Raw genomic sequence first — 21279 nt, 5'->3', positions numbered from 1 at the left:
CAGAGAGGCGTCCGGAGGCATCAGATGGCACACATCTGGAGAACATCCCACGGAAAATCGTGAATGGCTAAGTAATCTCTTTCAGTACCAAGACAAGGAGCGGTAATTTATGGCTTAACAGACTACAAAACCTGCCATTAATTCTAACATAACAAACTTTAAACCAAATGACTTGGGAGGGTAAAATATCCAACCGCAATTAACAGAAGGAAAACAAGGATTCCGAAGGACAGGAGTTTCACGCGGTCTTTCAAAGATGAAACAAACTTCTCTCCGACAGAGCTTGTATTTTCGGCCACTTCGTGGGATAGCCTTTCGCTGGCATCACACCGCTGTGGGGGGCGCTGATCCTCACATTTCTGGCATCTCAAAAAGTGGCCCAAATTAAAAGCATGTTAAAGTCACGATCCTAGAGAGTTGTGCTGGAGCAGATTAAACATTTTATTTGGAGGCTATGCCTGATAGCATGTGAGCCTTAAAGTTAACCTTTTTCTCAAGCTGTTTAAGATGTTTTGTAGCTGTTCTTGTCTAAACGAATCAAAAGAAGGATAAGCAGGAACTGGCATAAATAATAGCTCCCTTAAAAGCAGGGCAGCAAAATTGATGGCTCTACAAATGGCAGCCACCTGTACCAGGAAAACACAAAGAAAGAGAGTATTTGAAGAGAAAGAATAATTGGAGATGTGACAGCAAAGAATAGAAATCACTCCCCAGAAGGTGTTTAAAAGGCTCGTCTCTCTCCTACTTAATCATTGTTCCCTTAAGCCCATAAATTAAAATGCAATGTGTATGTTATATGCATTATGAGTATGAATACTCATGTTATCTAAAGCATCTTAACTTCACCCAGCTTGTTTTCATATTGCCAGAATCAATTTCATTAATGATATAAGAACAACAAGATCTTACAGTGGAACCGCTCTGTATCACATTTTCTTACACATTTATTAAATTATTGTATTGATGGTCTGTTACTTACGGCCTTCTTATTAGTGCCTAACTAAAATCTTGATTTCTCTGTCTAATAACATTTTATCAGGCTTTCCTTTAGCAGAGGTAGAACAGATAATTCAGTACATTTGGAAGAAACTTACAAAAGATAAGGCACTTGCTGCCAATTTATCCCTGAGAATTAAAATGGTGCCACTTGATGTAGCCATTCACTTGTTAGCTTTGTTTCATTAACATAAATGATTTAAATGGGTCTATTGTTGGAGAAAGAAGTGCATGGCTTCCCAGCTGTTACAAGAATGAAAAACATTTCATTCTAACTCTTCAGCAAGTTCAGTTCATCCAATATGCTTGGCATCCACAGGCCTCTGAAGACAAATGAGGCGCTGAGGATTCTGTGACGGTAGGGGTAATCTATGTGCCCCAAAATGTGCCATTCATAGTGTTGTTTCCTTACTGCCAACATCATCAGAAAGCTGGTGCTGATAAAAATACCTGTAATTCCTAAGGGATTTTTGGCATCATTTATAAATTAAAGAGCCATACGTAAGCAGTAAGAGAGCAGGCAAGCCAAGCGACAGCAGTCACACTGACCTTCCCCAAGGTCTTCTCTTAGGACAATACACCCAAAGTATGTTCCACAGAACACTTGTCCCAAAACATGTTCTCTGCAGAAAACAGATTCTATGGTCAATTAGTTTAGGAATTGCCACAATGGTACACAAATTGGAGAATCACATAGTGTATCATTGTATGAAGTCTTAAAAAAAATGCTTCAATAATGAAAACAGTTGAACTGAGCTTAAATTCAGTTTTTTATGGTATATTTGAGCACAGAACCCCTTTATTCATTACACTCATCAGCATCTCTGCAAATAAGAGCTCTAAGGAACACACTTTGGGAAATTCTTCTCTGGGCCATCCTCAGGGACTAGATTCTAGGCTAGACCAAAGTGAGGATTCCTCCGCTCTGAGATTCAACTTCAACTGATACCAGAAACATTACACAGTTTCTTTCATAAACATAAGTCAGCACTAACTATTAAAAATAGTCTTTATAGATTTTGAGGTCCCTCTCAAACACTGGGTTAGAAATAAATGAGTTTGATCAATCATTTCCTAAACTGTCAGCACCATTATAACATTCGACTACTTCCAAATTCACAGAACTAAATCAGATGAAGTACTCCATGTTCCAAGTGCTTAAAAACTTAACTGTTCGAAACACACATGGCTCTCAAGTACCGCTGCATACAAAACAAGAGAATGACACAAGTCGTGGGGGCATGGCAGGGGGATGGCAGTGGAGCTGGGAGCTTAATTTGAAGTCATCACTGATCAGAATCAGAAATTCGAAATCGTCACTTGGCAGAGTCTTTAAGGTATTTGGTTGCTACTTTGCCACCTTAAGTAAAAACAGAGAACTAAATATATAGACAGAAGATGCTTCATGAAACTGAAAGGCAGGAATGCGGCCGGGGCTGCCAAGTCACCAGGACTCCTATAGGTCAGCTCTCTTCAAATCTCTATGCATTGTACCTTGGCTTCTCCTGTCTGCACCATTTTTTCTCTTTCTGCAGACAGACCTTCTCTACTTCTCTGCACCAGCAGCCCAATATGGCAGCCCTCTGGCCACCAGATTCACGTTATGGTACCAGCCATCGGCAACCAGTCCCAAAGCCAAATTATTGGGAGAAAGAATGCAACTGATCCATGTGAGGTCAGGTGTCCTAACAGACTTGGCTAAAGAGACAAGTAACCACACATAAAGGTGAGTTCCCCCAAACCCATAGAGAGCTCGGGGGGTTAGGAGACTCTGCAAAAGTGTCCGCTGCTGGCATTGTGACTGCGGCTCAGCAACCTGTGTCTCGAGGAAACAGGTTTACAGGCCTACAGATGCAGATGTGGGAAGATTGGCCAGTACTGCTGCTGACACTGAGAGTGCAGTGACCCTGGGAGCCCATGAGCAGGGCAGACCCGCAGTGGCTTGGAGAGTTTCAGTCTTGCTGCAGACTCTTCAGACAAAGAAGACTTTTTCCCTTCTTGTCTGACTACCTGGGTTCGTTTTTTAATAAGGAAAACACTTTTCAGATTATCTTTCAGATACTATCCCACTTTATAATACTCGCTAATGTTTTCTGAGATGCCGTTCTAGGTTTTTTAGGTGTGCGTCTCCATTAACAGTCTTAAGAACCCTACAGTCGGGTACTGGTTTCATTCCCACTTTACAAACTGTGGAGCTGAGGCTCAGAAAGGGGAAGCAAAGTTTTAAAGATCACACAGCTAGTAAAAGGCAGAGGCGGGGTTTTGACAGAAAGAGTCACAGTGGAGCCCTCAGTCATTAGCCTGCCCAGCCAAGAGCCCAGGAGGTGGGTAAAGTGCCCTGCAAGGGCTGCACTGTCCCCAGCACTGAGCACCGACTCAGGGCCACGTAAGTATCACCCACCTTTCGTAGGGGATAAAATAAACATATTCGAACTTAAAACTGCACTGTAAATTCATGCAAATGCGGGGAAGGTTGAAGTTCACTAACAACATACGACTTCAAAAATTACTGCCTCCAAAGACAGTCGGGCACACATCCTGCGCACCATATGTAGAGAGATGCTCAGTCCACACAGATCCCGGGAATTACATTTTTTCCTTGGTTCATAAGAATGGAGAAAGAATTAAAAGAGTTCGTTTTGGGGGTAAAAAGCTTTCCAAACTGGTTTGCTCACTGGAGTTAAAAGACAGTCGATTTTAAAATATGTGCACTTAAGGACAGCGTTTGATCTGCCAGCAAGTAAACCAAGAATTCTCAATAAAATGGAAAAAGTTTTAGAGTCTGGAAGTGATATAAAATTGTCATGAAACAGAAAATGTTTCAGTTGTGCGATAGCAGCTTGGTGCCGGGTCTGGGAGGCACAGTAGGGTCCAGGGCTTCCAAACCAGGCACGTGGGGCAGAACTGCTACGTACGCCGGCGGGTCTGATACTCCAGCAGCCTTTCAAGATGCAGCAGTGAGCAGATAATGAGGATCCGTTTCCATTCAGCCTTGGCTGGAAGGGAGGGAAGTCCAGGCGGTCCCAGCGTGGTACCGGCGGTGCTCTCCTCCGTGTTTTCCAGTCCTCGTTGCTACCTCGGGACACACACCAACAGGTGACTGGGGCGAGTTCTCTCCTGGACGGCCTTGTGTTGCTCTCAAGCAGCACAGACCCTCTCAGTTAATGCAATGATTTTCAAAGAGGTGAATCTGCTCTCAGCTGCACGGTTCTGTTTATGGGGATGCAGAGACTGAGAAAGCTTCAACGGGAAAACAAAAGTTGAAAGATGAGGCGAAGCTAGAGCCGGCAACCAGCTCCAGGAGAGTCGCGTAGACCTCAGCACGACCATCAGGTGCGGGCAGAAACCTGAATGGGATCTTCACAGGTTTCCTAAGGCAGGAGCCTGGCTGGACCTGCAAGGAGAAGAATGCGCAAACAGAAACCCTAAAACATCCGCTTCCTCCCTGGCCCTCAGCAAGCTGGCCTCCACGTCCACCAGAGACCCTAACTAAGTACCCCAAAAATGTCCACTTCAAGGCAAAAAGAATACGAGTTAGAGAAACTCAGAGATCGTGGAGTATAAACGATTCACAGCCTTTTTAGAAATGAAATGTCCTGGTGGATAAAATACTGTTTTTACATATGCCATATATGGATTATCCGTTTTCAAAGAAATGGACACAAAATATTAAACTCACTGCTTTCAGTGAGACAACCTTACTTCCGCTCATGGTGGGGGAGGCCCCGGAGGATGGTCCTCTGCTTCAGGCGCAACCTAGTATAACACTATTTATCATTCAGCTGGAGATGTGTGAAATTGCTAGTTAACACAATTCCCTTTGACAGTCTGTCAGCTTAAAAACCAGCTTTTACTGTTTGCAATATGTGCTCTATCTATAAATTAGTATATTATAACTGAAGTCAAAACCACAGTGAATACTGACATGGCCGTGTCATTAGGCAAAGGTGCATTACGTGGTCAGGAACTCTAGATTACAGCCTGGCGCAGATGACATTCCCGTTAACCAGCCCCACAGTCCCTTCCTCTCTTGTCCTTCCTCTTCATGAGTGACCCTTTGAGCACTTGGCTATTTTACTTCTTTTTCACTTGGCTTGCTTTCCTTATGATGTCTTTCTTACATCTTCCAGGATTGTGGCACATATTCTCCAAACCTGAATGTAAAAAATCAGTCCAGAAAGAGTCGTTGGGTAGAATTTGATGGAATTACTACTGGAAAGCCCAGAGGTTGGGGCAGGGGAGGGGGATGATTTAATGCTTTGCAGAAATAGCATCCTCTACAACAGAGAGCATAACCCATTAGCATTCCAAACAGGCTGTTCAAAGCTTGCAGAGGGCCGGGCTGAGCGGGCCTTGCCCTCTCCCCAGGCGTACACATCCCGGGGTGCCTCAGACCTGGAGCCCCCACCCAGGCGGCTGGCACAGCATCTAGGATTTTATCACCACTGCCGAGAGTGAGTCAGGACAGACCCACTGCTGGTTCCTCCAAATTTTTTTCGTGACTGAACAGTTTGATATGCATTAGCTCACACGGTATTCTTTGTAGCTGTTTTTTGCAGATATTTGCTCTTTCGACACATTTGTATTACAAAGAGGAACATATGGCCCCCAAAAACCTATTTTTACATGTACAGGTTCCAGAGTTTCAGATCTTTTTGTTTCTAATTCAACTTAAAAAAAAAACAAAAAAAAAACCTTTTTTTTTTCCAGTTTAAAGGTGATTTTCTACAAGGACCACGTACAATCATACTTAAAATTCCTAAAAGGTCAATGGAGTTTGAATGTGTACATTTTACTTAGGAGACACAATGATCTTCAGGAGGCTTAACAAAAAAAGAAATGCAAGGAATAGATCCCCATGGAACAAAAATGTCCCATCCCACGTCTCGTCTGGCCTTTCTCCTCACCCCTACCCACCAAACTCACACAGATGACCTCCACCACAGCTAGGACTTACCACTGGGATTCAGACGCTATACTCCCTTGCCAGCTGGCGTGCAGAGAATAATGATGGCGATGTGAAACTAATGGAATAAAAAGTCATCCTGCCAAATCAAAAACAGAAAAGTGGGTAGGCCTGTTGTGTCATTCTGACCCCGCTGGGAAAGAAAACTATAAAGATGATGCATATCTGTTTATATTATTCTAAGTGCAGTAATAGGTACACAATGACCTAAGGCCTGAGATCTTCAGCTAGGAAAGTTATAGTTACTTCTAGCTACTTATTACAACATTTCTTTAAATGACAACTAGAGCAAACATCTAGTTGAAGCTCCCTTCACCCCATGATTTACTTCTATAAGGCAAAAATAATGGTACTCAATGCCATCTTTCATAGACAAACACCAAAACAAAATGATTAAGTGCATGAACTTCAAGGTCATTCTGCCCAGCTTTCCATCCTGGTTCTATCACTCATTAGCTTGTGACCTTGGTCTGGTGATGCATCTTCTCTAAGTTTTGGTCTTTGCATTTAATTAATATTTGCTGGAGGCTAGTAACTCATCATTTTAAGTCATTTCTGTGTTAGTAAACAAGCATTATGCTAACCCTTTTAAGCAGGGGAAGCAATGTTAGTGGCTATAAAAACTCCAATGTTCTGGTGATTTTAATACAACAGTGTTTTTCATTCATGTCGCAGGGCAAAGTGTGTGTAGGGGGTACTTTGCTCACCAGCATGGGACCCTGATTCTCCTGTCTAGTAACTTCTCCATAATCTATGGCTTTGGAGCCATCACTGGGCCCCCTCCACCCAGCCTGCAGAAAGAGAGCTCAGGAGATTCAGAAGCCAGGCCTCAAAGCAGCCTACATTATTTCCACTGGATGGCCACTGTGTGGCCCCACTTAGAGGCAAGGAGGCTGGAAATTGTCGTCTGGCAGCATGCTCCAAGGAGAGGAGGACATGGTTCTGTAGTTAGAAGACGTCCTCATTCTTGCTTGGCCTCCTTGACACAAAGGGCATTTGTAGGAGTGTTACTTGAGAAGTAACGATGAAAAGAGAAAGTAACAATGAAAAGTCCATCCAAGCAAGGATGATGTAGCATTTCGTAAGCACTAAATAAAAGAGTACACGTAAATCACTTGGCCCTTAGTAGATGTTCATAATTGTTAGCTCTTTCATTATTCTATATGAATTTACAAATCTTAGGCATATTATACACCAAATACCCTGTGTGAGACCACAAAATATCCTTTCCACAGGCCTTTCAAAAACTGTGTATATATTTCACACTCTCCCTTTACTTGACTCAAAGGAATACAGAATATCCTTTGCAATCAGAAGACAAAATCAAAGCCCCAAAGCAACCTCAAGTTCTGTAGTGTCTAATAATCCTCCTACTTATTTCACCTAGACCTCATCTCAGCTTCTCTTACTTAATTTTCTCAGATTGTAAGAAGGGAAACGAGTAATGGTGTAAGGATATCCATAGAACCTGATAACGATATCATGTCATCCATCAAGACCACGATCTTCCTCACAATTTCTCCAACTCATTTAAAAGTGATCTAGAATTCCACATATTTTGCAGAAGTTCCTGAGAACCAGTCAAATTAAGAGTAGCATTCTGTGGCATCTTGCTGCACTGATGGACAGTGACTGCACTGGGGTATGGGTGGGGACTTGATAATATGGGTGAGTGTAGTAACCTCATTGTTTTTTCATGTGAAACCTTCATAAGAGTGTATATCAATAATATCTTAATTTTAGAAATTTGGAAAAAAATTTACATTAAAAAAAATTAAGAGTATCATTTTAAAGAGTAATATACTTTGTGCTAACTCACCTTCACAAAAAAATAGGCCAGTTAAAGAGAAACAAAATATGTAATTCAAATCTAAAGCGGGGTTGCATCTGTCAGGCTACTGAAATACACTAGCATATCATTTCTTCCATGGTGATATCCTATGAGGTAAGTTAGAAATATCACAGGAATCATGTTTATTTTACAGAAGTCATAGTTATGAATGGGGGGGAAAGAATTCGCTCCAAAAAAAAAAAGCACAAGTTGGCTTTTGTAGAAAATTGTACTTTTTGAGTTTAAGAGAATTTGTTCAATTTTCTGGCAAGAACAAGCTACCTATATAATGCTGACAAAATAAAATCACAAAATAAAATGAAATAAAGTTTCCTAATAGCTTATGATGAGAAAATAGCAAAGAACACATTTTGAATATTTACAACGCACCAGATGGTGTTCTAGACCCTTTGAAGTAGTTTCTATTATTATCCCCATTTTACAGATGGGAAAATGGATGCCCAGAGAAGTTAAGTAACTTATCTAAAGGTCATGCTAGTTTGCGGTAAAGCTGAAATTTGAATAGGGAAACTTCTGCAAAGTCCAAGTTCTTAACCCCTTCCAGGCCTTAACAAACAAGAAGTGGTAAACTCTGCGAACCTGAGGTCCAGTGAGATGTTTCTCTGCCTTTCCTGTGTAAATGAATAACCACTCGGTATTCCAAGCCAATGGCCGGTGCCCAGTCCTGAACGGAGGGAAAAGGGGCAGGGGCGAGGAAAGGCAGAAAATTGTTTACGATGTATCTCTCGTCCCCTCTCCTCACCAAAAACACCTCCCTCTGAAAGGGACTGTGTGTTACCAGCATCAGTTTGAGCAGACAGCATGGAAAGCTGGTGAGGGCAAACAGAACCCGAGAAGCCAGCAGTGTGGTCCCCCAAAGGGGGCAGGAGAGGATGACGGCCCCAGCGCCTCCGAAGTTCATTGTCACATGCATCTGGAAAACAGCCTCTCCTGCCCAGATTCGTGGTCCTGATTCCCCTGGGGGGGAGCTGGCTTTGCAGTGAAGCTGCCTCGCAAACAGCCCAGGGTAGGAGCCCCGCACAGCCGGCCTCCTGGAGGGCCGGGGTGGGGGGGTGCCGCTCCACGGGGCATGCTGTCCTCCTCGCACCCCAAGTGTGAGCAGCGCGCGGGGGTACTGGGAGCCCCGAGGGGACATAGCCACTCCAGCCCGCGCAGTGCGGGATAAAGGGGTCACGCGCGGATGCAGGAGAGGATGTTCAAGGGTCCTCGGTCCTTCTGGCGCTGCTCAGTGGGTGTGTGCCCCGCAAAGGGTGGAAACGTGCTCCTTTTTTGTACAGTAAACGGTTCACGGGGAGGAGGCGGCTCGGGCTTTTTGAAGTGCTTGCTTTGCTGTTATCGTTCCGAGATCAGTTCCGCGGTCAGCGGGGCTCTCAGGGTGACCTGGGAGGCCAACGGGGCGTCACGTTCCCCCTTCCCGAGCTCCAGACCCAGCCAAGAGAAAGTCGGGGACAGCTCAGGTCCGCGGGGCGCCGCGGCGGGCCCGCAGCGCGGACGGCACCCGAGGTACCGCTGCGGCCCGGGGCTGGACGGGCGCCGCGCGGAGGGGCCCAGGCTCCGGGGGACGCAGGTGGGCGGCAGGGAGGCGAGGCCCCGGCCGCACGGGGCCCGCCGCCTCCACTCGGCCCTGCCCCATTGCCGTGGGATGGGGACACCGGGAAACCGCGTCCCCAACGCGCCGGGCCCGCAGGAGGGGTAAGCGCCGGCCCCATCGGCCTTCTCACCCCACCTGCAGGCTGAGCACCCGAAGCTCCCCGAGGAGACCCGGACGCGCCCGGTCCCCCTCCCGCACCCCCCACCCCCAGGACACCCCCGCTGTGGACTTTCTCTTCGTGGCAGTTGCACAGCTACTGGTCTCTGGGCTCACCCAGGTTCTCCCAGCGCGTTCAGGGCACAGAGGGCCGCGCCCCTGATACAGGCCCTTCACCAGGTCGCCATACTTCGTCTGTACCACAGAACGGAAAGCCTGGCTCTGCCCCACCTTCCCTAGAGAAAACCATTAAAAAATATCCGAGTAATTTCCAACAGAAACATCTCGGCCAAGGCCCCAGGCCTGCTGCAGGGCCTCTGCGCCCATGGCCTGGTGCTGACCGTCATGCTCTGAGCGCAGTGGGGTTCTCCCCGCACCCCGACAGTAATCCAGCCCCAAGGGTTTGGAGCCACGAAAGACACGCCACAAATCACACATGTTCATACGAACCTAACTGTTTGCTCTTACATCTCTTACAGGTTATTATTTCAGCAATAGAGGAATAAATAATGCAAAGATGGAAAATGGGCTGAAGACAACATTACGCCAAACTTTACCCCCTCAAAGGTTTTATGCAGTGATGGCCTCTTGACCAAAGAACAATGCGTCCTTCAGAGCATCAAAGAGAGAAAAGGGGAAACTACTAAGTGATGCACTGCCACCTCGCCACTTTTCCTGCAGGGTGGCCCCCTGTCCAGCTTTGGGTAGGAAGCTCCTCTGGGACCTCGAGTCAAACCCTTCCAGTAGAGTTCGAAAACAGTAAATTTCTGTCTCCATCCTGGGCAACAGAACAGCATATTTTATAGTGGGCTACAGATGCTAAATTATTTGAATCTTCGTTCAGATGTTCCTAATTTACATTGTCTGTGGCAAATAAAAAGATAAGTACAATCCATATTGCAAATGCATCAGACCATGATAAATCTGTAGCCTTCTCTCTGTGGGTCTTCTCCACCTCGTGGAATTTATATTGCAGTCATAATAATGTCAGGCCTACACTATGAATATCTTCCTGCTAATTATGCCTAGTTTTTAAAACAGTGCCCATTTATGAAGACAGTATTATGGTATTCTTGATTATACCCTAAATAATTCTGTAAACATAAAACATGCTGAATAATATTGGCATTCCACTAAAGAACTACAATAAAAATAAAACTATCACATACATTCCAGCATTTTTTTTCTTTTTACGAAGAATGCTTTTGATGAGATGCACAATCCTTTAAAACCTCCTGAACTAAAACTATCCATAAATATTAATTCTGACTTCACTTTAATCCTAGAAACAGAATTACAGAATATAGCTCAAAGAGTGATATTAAAATACTAATGATTATAATAGAGTACTAATCATAGCAAATAGTATTTACTGAGTACTGAGCTAATTATGTCCTACGTCCTAGGCTTCCATGATTGGAAAACATTAATTTTTTAATCCTTTTACCAACCCTTTGAAGTTGGGACCCTTCTATTCCCCATTTTATAGTTGAGGATACCAAGGCTTAGAGAGATCAAGTACTTTGCTCAAGGCCACACTGCTGGTGTGATGGAGTGTGATTAACAAGGCTTTGGCTCTGAGGTCACATTTAAACCACTTGCTTTTATGAGTTCCCAGATTCCAAAAAGCCAGAAGCAGAAATGGCAGAAAATTTCTCCAGTGAGTCTTCCAGCCTATCTCACCAACTCTTTTTTTTGCATGCCTGTGAAGACCTACAAGGCCGACTGCTGTTGGTGGGTCCTGCAGACAAACTCCCAGTAGCTGTGTAATGTCAATGTCCAACCATCACTCGGGTTGGAGGTCAGGTGTGTCGGTACACGGGACATGACTGGTTTCCTCCTAACACTCCGGACAGCCCGGCCCTGCCTTCCTTCACACCCCGTGACTGTGTTCACAGCTTCTCCGCTGAAAGAGCTTCTCAGAACCATGACAGTAACAACAGGTTCCCCTTTTTAAAAATGGCCTTAGCAAAAACCTCTTAGACATAAACATGAGTGACCTCTTCTTGAACATATCTCCCCAGGCAAGGAAAACAACAGCAAAAATGAGCAAGTGGGACTACATTAAGCTGAAAAGCTTCTGTACAGTGAAAGACACCATCAATAGAACAAAAAGGAACCCTACAGTATGGGAGAATATATTTGAAAATGACAGATCCGATAAAGGCTTGACGTCCAGAATATATAAAGAGCTCACAAGCCTCAACAAACAAAAAACAAATAACCCAATTAAAAAATGGGCAGAGGAACTGAACAGACAGTTCTCTAAAAAAGAAATACAGATGGCCAACAGACACATGAAAAGATGCTCCACATCGCTAATTATCAGAGAAATGTAAATTAAAACTACAATGAGGTATCACCTCACACTAGTAAGGATGGCTGCCATCCAAAAGACAAACAACAACAAATGTTGGCGAGGCTGTGGAGAAAGGGGAACCCTCCTACACTGCTGGTGGGAATGTAAATTAGTTCAACCATTGTGGAAAGCAGTTTGGAGGTTCATCAAAATGCTCAAAACAGATCTACCATTTGACCCAGGAATTCCACTCCTAGGAATTTACCCCTAAGAATGCAGCAATCAAGTTTGAGAAAGACAGATGCACCTCTATGTTTATCACAGCACTATTTACAATAGCCAAGAATTGGAAGCAACCTAAATGTCCATTGGTAGATGAATGGATAAAGAAGATGTGGTACATATACACAATGGAATACTACTCAGCCATAAGAAGTGGAAAAATCCAACCATTTGCAGCAACATGGATGGAGCTGGAGAGTATTATGCTCAGTGAAATAAGCCAAGTGGAGAAAGAGAAATACCAAATGATTTCACTCATCTGAGGAGTATAAGAACAAAGGAAAAACTGAAGGAACAAAACAGCAGCGGAATTACAGAACCCAAAAATGGACTAACAGGTACCAAAGGGAAAGGAACTGGGGAGGATGGGTGGGCAGGGAGGGATAAGGGGGGGTAAGAAGAAGGGGGGTATTAAGATTAGCATGCATGGGGGGGAGGGAGAAAGGGGAGGGTGGGCGGCACAACACAGAGAGGACAAGTAGTGACTCTACAACATTTTGCTAAGCTGATGGACAGTAACCGTAATGTGGTTGTTAGGGGGGACCTGATATAGGGGAGAGCATAATAAACATAGTACTCTTCATGTAAGTGTAGATTAAAGATTAAAAAAAAAAGAAAGAAAGAAAGAAAGAAAAGGGGGATTACTCCTTGATAGGATAAAACTATTGGTAAATCAAAGATCAACGCATGCTTTAAATATCCTTAATGTTGACCACTTAAAGGGTGTCAGATGATCAGCTATGGAGGTACTCTTTTCTGATTATATTCCTTTCTCTTAATAAAAAAAAAAAAAAAAAAAGCAATCCCTGTGGGCTGACCTCCAGTGAGTTTGCACAGTGGTATAGAGGGCATGTCAAAGTGTGGGCAAAGGGTCTGTTTGTTTCTATGCAGAAGATCAAGGCCTAGCTTGGATACCCAGAAAATCAACTAAGATACGATATGAGGAGGAGCTCCCGGCATCAGCACTCTCTGGAGGACTCATGCCAGGGGATGATCATCAAAAAGCCTCAACAGGGATCCGGGCGATGCTGCGGTCGTGGCTGCGTCCACCCCACCGTTTCCTGGACTTGCCAATGGAATGAGGAGGGAGATGTCTAGGCTGGCATGTGCATACAGTGAGACAGCGAATTTGACCGGATCTGTACTGTTGGAACTCAACCAGGAGTTGGGAGGGGTGCAAGTTGTAGCGCTCCAAAATCTCATGACTATAGACTATCTATGGTTAAAAGGACATATGGGAGGTGAACAGATCCCAGAAATGGGCTGCTTTAATTTGTCTGATTTCTCTCAGACTGTTCAAGTACAGTTGGACAATATCCATCATATCATAGACAAATTTTCACAAATGCCTAGGGTGCCTAAATGGTTTTCTTGGCTTCACTGGAGGTGGCTGGTAATTATAGATTTGCTTTATGTCACTGTATTCCTATTATGTTAATATGTGTGTACAAATTAGTTAGTAGTTTAAAACCTATATATACTTAAGGTACTCTACAAGAAGATATGTCAAAGAAATGATCAATCCTCCCATGTTTTCTTCCATATGCTACATCTATAGCTTTTCTTCTTCCTTCCTAATTACAACCCTTAAATAGAATTCGTGCCTCATATCGAAGTTACCGAGTATCATAATTCCTCCAGGTGGTAAAGATACCTCGAGACAAGTGCTGGGCATAGAAACCACAGGGAATAAATCTGCAAAGAAGTAAAAAGCTAACCCTTTCAAACAATATGGCTTCTCTCTCACTTACCAAGTTTACATTTCCCTGTATGGCCCCGGAAGATGACTGGTTAGCCAGAGACGGGTAAGATTCCTCAAGGGAGGAACAACCTAAGACAGGCACAGTCGCAGGGGGGCCATCAGGTGAGAAATTGGGGATCAACAGAGGTGAGGCTCAGAACCTCATCCCCCCTGCTTTGAGAGAAATCTTCTGCATCTGTGGATGGTTTATTGCCCTTGTCTAGCTTGGATTAACACATAGTCTACAGGCACACACCTGATCATCTGCAATTGCTCTCCTACAACACTAAACTATGTTTTCTACCTTTATCTTGCATCTACCTACCACTTCAGCATTTTATTAAAAATAAAAATAATAATAATAAAGGGAGAAATGTGGGATCAACATATAAATCAAGTATAAAAATCAAATGAATATTCATATTTGACCTGATTGTTTATAGTTCATAATGCGTGATCAAAACTGAAAGTTTCTGTGATGACTGCCCTTGTACTGTTCACCATGTAAGAACTTATTCACTATGTAAGAATTCTTTCACCAAGAACTTGTTCGTTATGCTTCAGAAGATTGGAGACTGACGAGAGTTAGCCTTGAGATGGATTAATGATTGTACATTGAGCATTGACCCCCCCTATACTGAATTTTATTGTTGTTAACAACCATTTGATCAATAAATATGAGAGATGCCCTCTCAAAAAAAAAAATGGCCTTAGAAGCCAAGGAAGCTGGTGGGACAAGGTGGCATTCCAAACTGTTCTTCTGACACTTTGAAACCTTGGTTGAGTCCAAAGCTTAAGCATGTGACAGAGTCAGTGGCGTGGGGATGAAGATTGTTATTCCTGTGTTTATGATGGTTTCCTGTACCTCTGCCATGCACGTGAATCTGGAAAAGACCCATGGGTTGGTGGGAAGGTGGAAAGCTGGGTTCAGAGTACTTGAAATAAAAGTATTCTATTTTATTCAAATGAACAATCCGAAACATATTGAACAAAGTTAATAATTAAGATACACATGTGCTAGGGACACTGAAATATGATTTACTCATTCTGACATGCAAAAGCAGACAGATCAAATTTCCCCATAATTTAAACTTCAAAATCTAATGCTATAAAAAGCAGAAAAGCTAATAGTTCATTAGAAACCACACTTCTCTCCACAAAAAATCATCTCAAATCTTAGTATAATTAAGTGATCTGGCAACATTATATGAAGCAATCTGAAATTGCATGAATAGGCTCTGTGTTACCCCCACACTCCAGGACATCACCACCAACACAATCTCACACTTAACAAAAAGAAAATGACTCCATGTGCCTTGGAGAAAATTGGAAACATTAGCAGAGATCTGTGCAAATGAGTATTTCCTGATCAATTATTACTTATTAAATGGCACTTGGTCTGAAATGAATATTGCAAGGTTTGGGGTACACTGATCTATTTAATATTTAAAAGGTTTCTATTCTTTACATCCTTCACAGACTCTTTTTTCCAGGGATAAATATAAAGGAAAATTCAGTTCAATTCATTTCCTCCAATACAGCACCCTAGGACTTACTCATTTAAACCGCAGACAATGTCCCCCTGCTTCCTCCGCCCCTGAGCCTGAATGGAGGGATACTCTCTCAATGTATGCTCAGCCACCAGCTATCACAAGTCACTTAAGTAAACACAGAGGCACCTTGGTGAAAGCAATTGCATGGTCTGAATACCATCAACGGACACTTCTACTCAGTGACCCTCTCAGGTCTCAGAAATGGTCTTTTCAAATTCCAGGTCTTGAGGTATTGATTTCAATCAGCAGCTTTTCCTAAGAGCATCATTTCAAAAATAGCCCTGTCACAATTTCTACTATCTCATCTTAGTTCCATCTGCGCTTTGTATTCCTATTTGAAACCATTCAGCGAACTGACACCAGAGCGTTTTACTGAAGCATTGATTCAACGTCATGCGTAGGCAATGGAATTTGTTCTCCTGTATATGAGAATACATTACTACTTAAGTGTGGTGGAAGGAGGTGTCATGTGTAAATAGTCCAGTTACTTTTTCCCCCTCTTCTGGTAGAAATGAAAAGCCCAATTAGGCCACTCTCATCAGAAAATTCTCAAGCTTACTGCTAAACTGCTGACAAAAAAATTGGCATCGATTCCAACCAGATTAGGAATCGACTTAAAAAAAAGTGTACATTTTACAGTATGTATCTCAATATAAAAAAATTTTAAATATAATATAATAAATTAAATTTCAAAAGAAAATTTAATTTAATTTTCCCCAAATCTTGTATGGTGATCTAGCATCGGGGAAGTAAGCATTACCTACTTAGTTGAGGTTCTCCATTGTCCCTACTAAGAATAGATCAAAATAAAAGATGAGAAGGGTCAAAAGAACTATTCATAAAAATGAGAGAAATTATTTTTAAAAAGGATATGTGGCACGTGTGTACACATGTGGTTAAAGAAGAAAATATGAAATAATGAACTAGGATTCCATTATAAATTTCTTAACTAATTGACCCCTGATATCTACATGCTATTTCCTCAAGTTGTAACCATAGGCTACCTAACAGATACTTAATGCCAGTGATCTAAAGAAGGCTGACATCCATATTTCACTTTGCAGTGAAAATGTGGAGTCCACAGTTACAATCTCATCTGTTAAAAAATTCTTGGATTCCCATGACAGATAAATTCAGGTTTTCTATGTCAAAGGGAATAGAAAGGGAACGAACCTTAATTACTTTCTATGCCCTAAACACTGTAATAAATACTTCTCAATGTTCTTTCATTTAACCCTTACATAAGCCCTTTGAGAAAGTAATATTTTACAAATGAAGAAACATGACTGATATTAAGTGACTTGTTCCCATCCTTAGTGAGAAGCAGAATTGGGATTTAAATTCAGGTCTTCAGAGCACTAATACAGGCATAGTTCTAACATCTAATATATTCCAGGTGTTATGTGAGATGAGGGGCATTTGCAGAAACATCCTGTGGTTTCTGACTTCAAAGAGCATGTACTCAAATAGGGACAAACAAGAAAAATTGGTTACAACTGAAAATGTAAAGGAAAAGATCTGAAGTTAAACATCAACACACCAAATAGAGTACATTGAAAGAATAACTTGACTGAGCAGGTTTTGGCCAGGAATGCAAGGATGTTTCAGCATTAGGGAAGAATGTTTCAAATTAGGAAATTAGGAAAGAAATGTACTATAATCTTGAACACTAAAAGAGCATTTGATAACATTGAATATCTGTTATTGATGTGGTAAAAGTTACTAACATAGAACTCAAAAAAGAAATGATTGCAAATATTGGAAAGTATTATTGTGTACCCAGAAAATCCAAAGGAATCAACTAAAAACTACTACAAATAACAAGAGCTAAATAAAAGATAATCAGCCTAAGATAAACATAACTAAACCATGGCACATCCATACAAAAAAGTATCACACATCCATTAAAAAGAATTTAAAAAAATACAGAAACTGAGATTTAAGGACACCCATGATACATTGCTGATGAAAAAAGAGACCTGGTAGGATCATATGTATTCTCTTCGTCACTGCACGCAGTTCTGTATTCTGTCCATTTTTAAACCAGACTATTGTTTTTATAATTTAAAAAAGGATCCTACAACTCACAGTACCCTTTATAAATATTATAACAGAAACATGAACCAAGTACTGTGAAGCGGTCAGAAAGGAAATGTAAAACTTTCCCAAAGGGAGTTGGGCTTCAGGCATCATGTGAGGACTCTGTGCCGTGAAGTCATGATGAAGAGGGATTTTCCCACTGAAGAATGGCTGTGGAGCAAGTGCTTCAAACGGAGAGCACCCCCCTGACAAGGCCTAGGAGAGAGGGAGGGATGACACATTCCAGAAGAGAGCAAACTTTAGCGCAGCAGAAGCCTGGGGAGCCTGGGGTGGGGGGGGACCAAACGGAGGGAGGCCAAGGCGCTGGTGCGCAGCTCAGATGTGAAGCACCTGACGTGACAAGCTAAGGGATCTCAATCTCCCTCGGATGCGACAGTGACACAAAAGGGCTTTTTAGCAGATAAATGGCATCAATTCTGTGGGAAGAAGATCCCGCCCACAGTGTGGGGGATGTATCAAACAGGAGGAGGGAAATTTGAGGGGAAGAGAGGGATTTGGGGAAGAAAGGAAGGAAGTCAAATTTGTGGTGGTATCTCACACGATGACAGGGTAAGATCTGGAAAAACTATTTTTGAAAAATGGATCTGCTATAATACAATTTAGAAATATAGAATACGCATTGGAAATGCAGAAAGACACTTAGGGGTAAATTGGGGGACAAGGTGGATTTGAGAGGGGAGGTGAGATGGGGCACAGAGCTGCTCACACCTGCCATAAGCCAGGAACTTCCCGAAAGCATCACGAGCAGATCACGTCCTTTAGTACAAGTAACGGGGGAAAACCGTTAACATGGGTGTGAAATCAGAAGGTTGAAAGCAAGTCGCAACCCCTCCCCAAAAAAGACAACATGAAGCGACTATCGTAACTCTTATAGAATCCAGAGTGTTGCCTGCAGTAGCACAAGACAACAGGAAGTTTTATAAACTGACCGGAGAATAAGATGAAATGACCTAAAACACAGCGTCATCGCTGATGAGGGACGAGCACTCATTCATCCGACATGTATTTGTCATGTTTCCGTCATGCATCGGGCAATGACGTAGTGGGGGCTGGAGGTAACAGAAGGACAGGGAACAGTCCCTGCTTTGAGGGTCTTTGCTGCTAAAAAGAGAGTCCAGAAAGACATTAGCGGACAGGGAGGAGCAGAGGCCAAGCTGGCTCAGAACATCCACATGGGGAGCTGAGAAAACTTGAGTCCAGAGGCAGCAGGAGGAGGTCCGCCCAGGGGAGGCCGCCAGAGGGGGCTTCTCAGGAGGAGCGGGGGGGCCTCTGAGGTCACCGTCCCCTCCCCCAACCGCGAAGCTCCCAAGTCAGGGGCCACAGGTGTCTTTGCCTTACCAGGGGCTGGCGGAGTGTGGGGACATGGAGGCACCGGAGAAGTGGTCCCTGACGGGGAGGGGAGGTGGAAACTGCGTGGCCGTCCCAGAGGCCCGTAACACCGAAGGCCAACGTCTATGGAGCACTTGCTAAACCCTGAGGCACTGCTTCACTGAACACTCACAACAGCTCTTTGAGATACGAAGCCTTAGCACGTTCACTTGACAAAGGAAAACTGTCTCACCTGAGGGTTTCCGCCCCCGGGGAAGTTCACTACGGATTCAGAAAGACTGAGAAACGGCAATGGAACGTTCTTGGGGTAAAAGGGTCTATACCTGGCTTTGATCTCCCGGGGACAGGTGGAGCACTAGAAGCATGTCTGCAGCCTGCAGCCTGCAGGACCGTCATCCTTGTCTCGGCCTCGGCCCAGAGCACTGGGCGGAGCTCTTCACATAGTGACTCAGTCATAATAGCTCATTGCCCACGGGTGTGGAAGAGGTTGCCTAGCAGCAGGCCAGTGACATCATCAAGGAGTTTAGGGTCCGTGAGGATGCTGGCCACAGGAACTTCCATTTTCCCCGCAGAAAGTCACCTGGTTCCTGAGGCAATGAGGCAGAAAAGAAGTGCAAAGAGAGAGAAATATTTTGAGATGTTGGGAAGATACAGAGATTGTTAGGGAAACACAGACCGCCGGGCAGTCAGTCTGCAGCTCAGGGTAGGATTCCTGCCGCTGTCAGGAGCTGGACCAGGAGCTGTGAGGATCGAGTCAAGAGTGAGCAGAAGCGAAGGCTGATGATGACCTGGAGGCGGGGCACAGCTGGGGCTGTGTGTGTGCACGTGTGTGTGTGCACGTGTGTACCTAAGTATGTGTCAAAGGAACACCCGTGTACTTAGAAATCGCAAAGGAACACAGAGGAATCAAGAAGGAGCAGAAGGGGATGGAAGAGAGCTGTGGAAGGGCTGAAGGCTGGGGATGTCCCAACAGAGGCATCAGGACTTTAGCGCACAGGACAAACTTCATGCCTGATCTCAACCTCCTCGTTTGAAAAAAGCATCACACCTTAGATTACAAGAAATTATTGTTAATACTTGTGGGGTAGGAGTGGCACAGTGGTTATATATACATATTTCTTTAAGTCCTTCCCATTTAGAGATGGCCACTAAAGTAAAATGACATGATATCTGCAGGAGGAGGGGAGCTTGAGAAAAAAGTAAACTTTTGGAGTAACGCAGTATGACAGCATCTCTAATGAAGGAGAGCTGGTGGGGATAAAGTGAAGGTTCCTGCGGCCAGGATTCTCACCTGGCCCTGGTGGGCTAGCTCACTACACACATGTGGGCAATACATTTTTATTGACTCTATATAAAGAGCCCCACTCAGTGCTCTGGGCAACACGGAGGCCTAGCTGCAAGGCCGCAGGAGAGCAGAGACGAGACTGGAGTGGTGGCGGCGCCAAGGACAGAGGCCTAGAGGTGGAGACCAGCTTGCTGCGTGCAGACTCGCTCTGAGTGGACGGGACTCTAGTGATTGACCTGCCACCATGGGAATAAAGTTGGGTATAACCTTTTCACCCCAAGGACGTTCTACTGTCATTTCTTTGGGCACATTGAACCCATAGTGAATTTGTCTGGGGCTGAAACCCATTTGCAAGACAGCTGGCCATAAACCAACCAAATGGGATATGGGAGAGTGGTAGAATTCTTTAGCCATCTTATTTCCTTTTGGGGCATTATGTAGAACAACAGGAGTGTCTGGGGAAGGAAAATGAATTTCAAAAATAAAACATCCTGTCTTCCAAAACACACCTCCTATATATTTAATTTTATGCAGAAAAAAAATCAGGGTTAATTATATAACAGGTGTGGGTATTTAAACACCGTGACTGAAAGATGCATTTGAGTAAAAATCTTCTAGCCTTCCCACCTCTTCTCCCTACCCTGAAAAGAATTTTCTTGGCTATTGATAACCTTTAATTATATAACTGAATTGCGAATGTTTTTAAAAATGTGTCTCTGCAAGTAATGACTCTATCGCATCTTACTACGCTGATGGACAGTGACTGCAATAGGGGGTGAAGGGGAGGACTTGATAATATGGGTGAATGTTGAAACCACAATGTTGTTCATGTGAAACCTTTATAAGATTGCATATCAATGATACTTTAGTTAAAAAAAATGTGTCTCTGACCTTTTAAATTAAAAAACAGGTTTGCATGGCACCATAGACAAACCCCACCTAGCCTAACTAACGGGGCATGTGACTAACACAATGGCTGAAATGAGAAATGTAGAAATGCACCGAAAAATGAATTGTAATTACTGTCTGGATGCTTCTCCTCCCATTAGACCCCAATTACCCCCTCCCAAGTGACTGGAGATCTTACCCATAAAGAAAGTCTTCAGGTTCAGGTTTGGAGTTATTTTTT

At 43.5% G+C, this 21279-nt stretch overlaps 1 long non-coding RNA gene across 6 annotated transcripts in view; it reads right to left on the bottom strand.

Moving 5' to 3' along the window:
- The window catches only part of LOC140845755 (uncharacterized), a 134577-nt gene extending 115287 nt beyond the window's left edge, over nt 1-19290 (bottom strand). For all 6 annotated transcript variants that reach the window (XR_012124627.1, XR_012124631.1, XR_012124626.1 and 3 more), the window contains exon 1: nt 19189-19290. This is a non-coding gene — a long non-coding RNA (uncharacterized lncRNA). The remainder of the gene's footprint in view (nt 1-19188) is intronic.
- Between the last annotated feature and the right edge of the window lie 1989 nt (nt 19291-21279).

The sequence above is a fragment of the Manis javanica genome, chromosome 13, assembly GCF_040802235.1.
Source record: "Manis javanica isolate MJ-LG chromosome 13, MJ_LKY, whole genome shotgun sequence".
Classification (NCBI taxonomy): Eukaryota; Metazoa; Chordata; class Mammalia; order Pholidota; family Manidae; genus Manis; species Manis javanica.
This window is presented reverse-complemented; position numbering and strand designations above follow the sequence as displayed.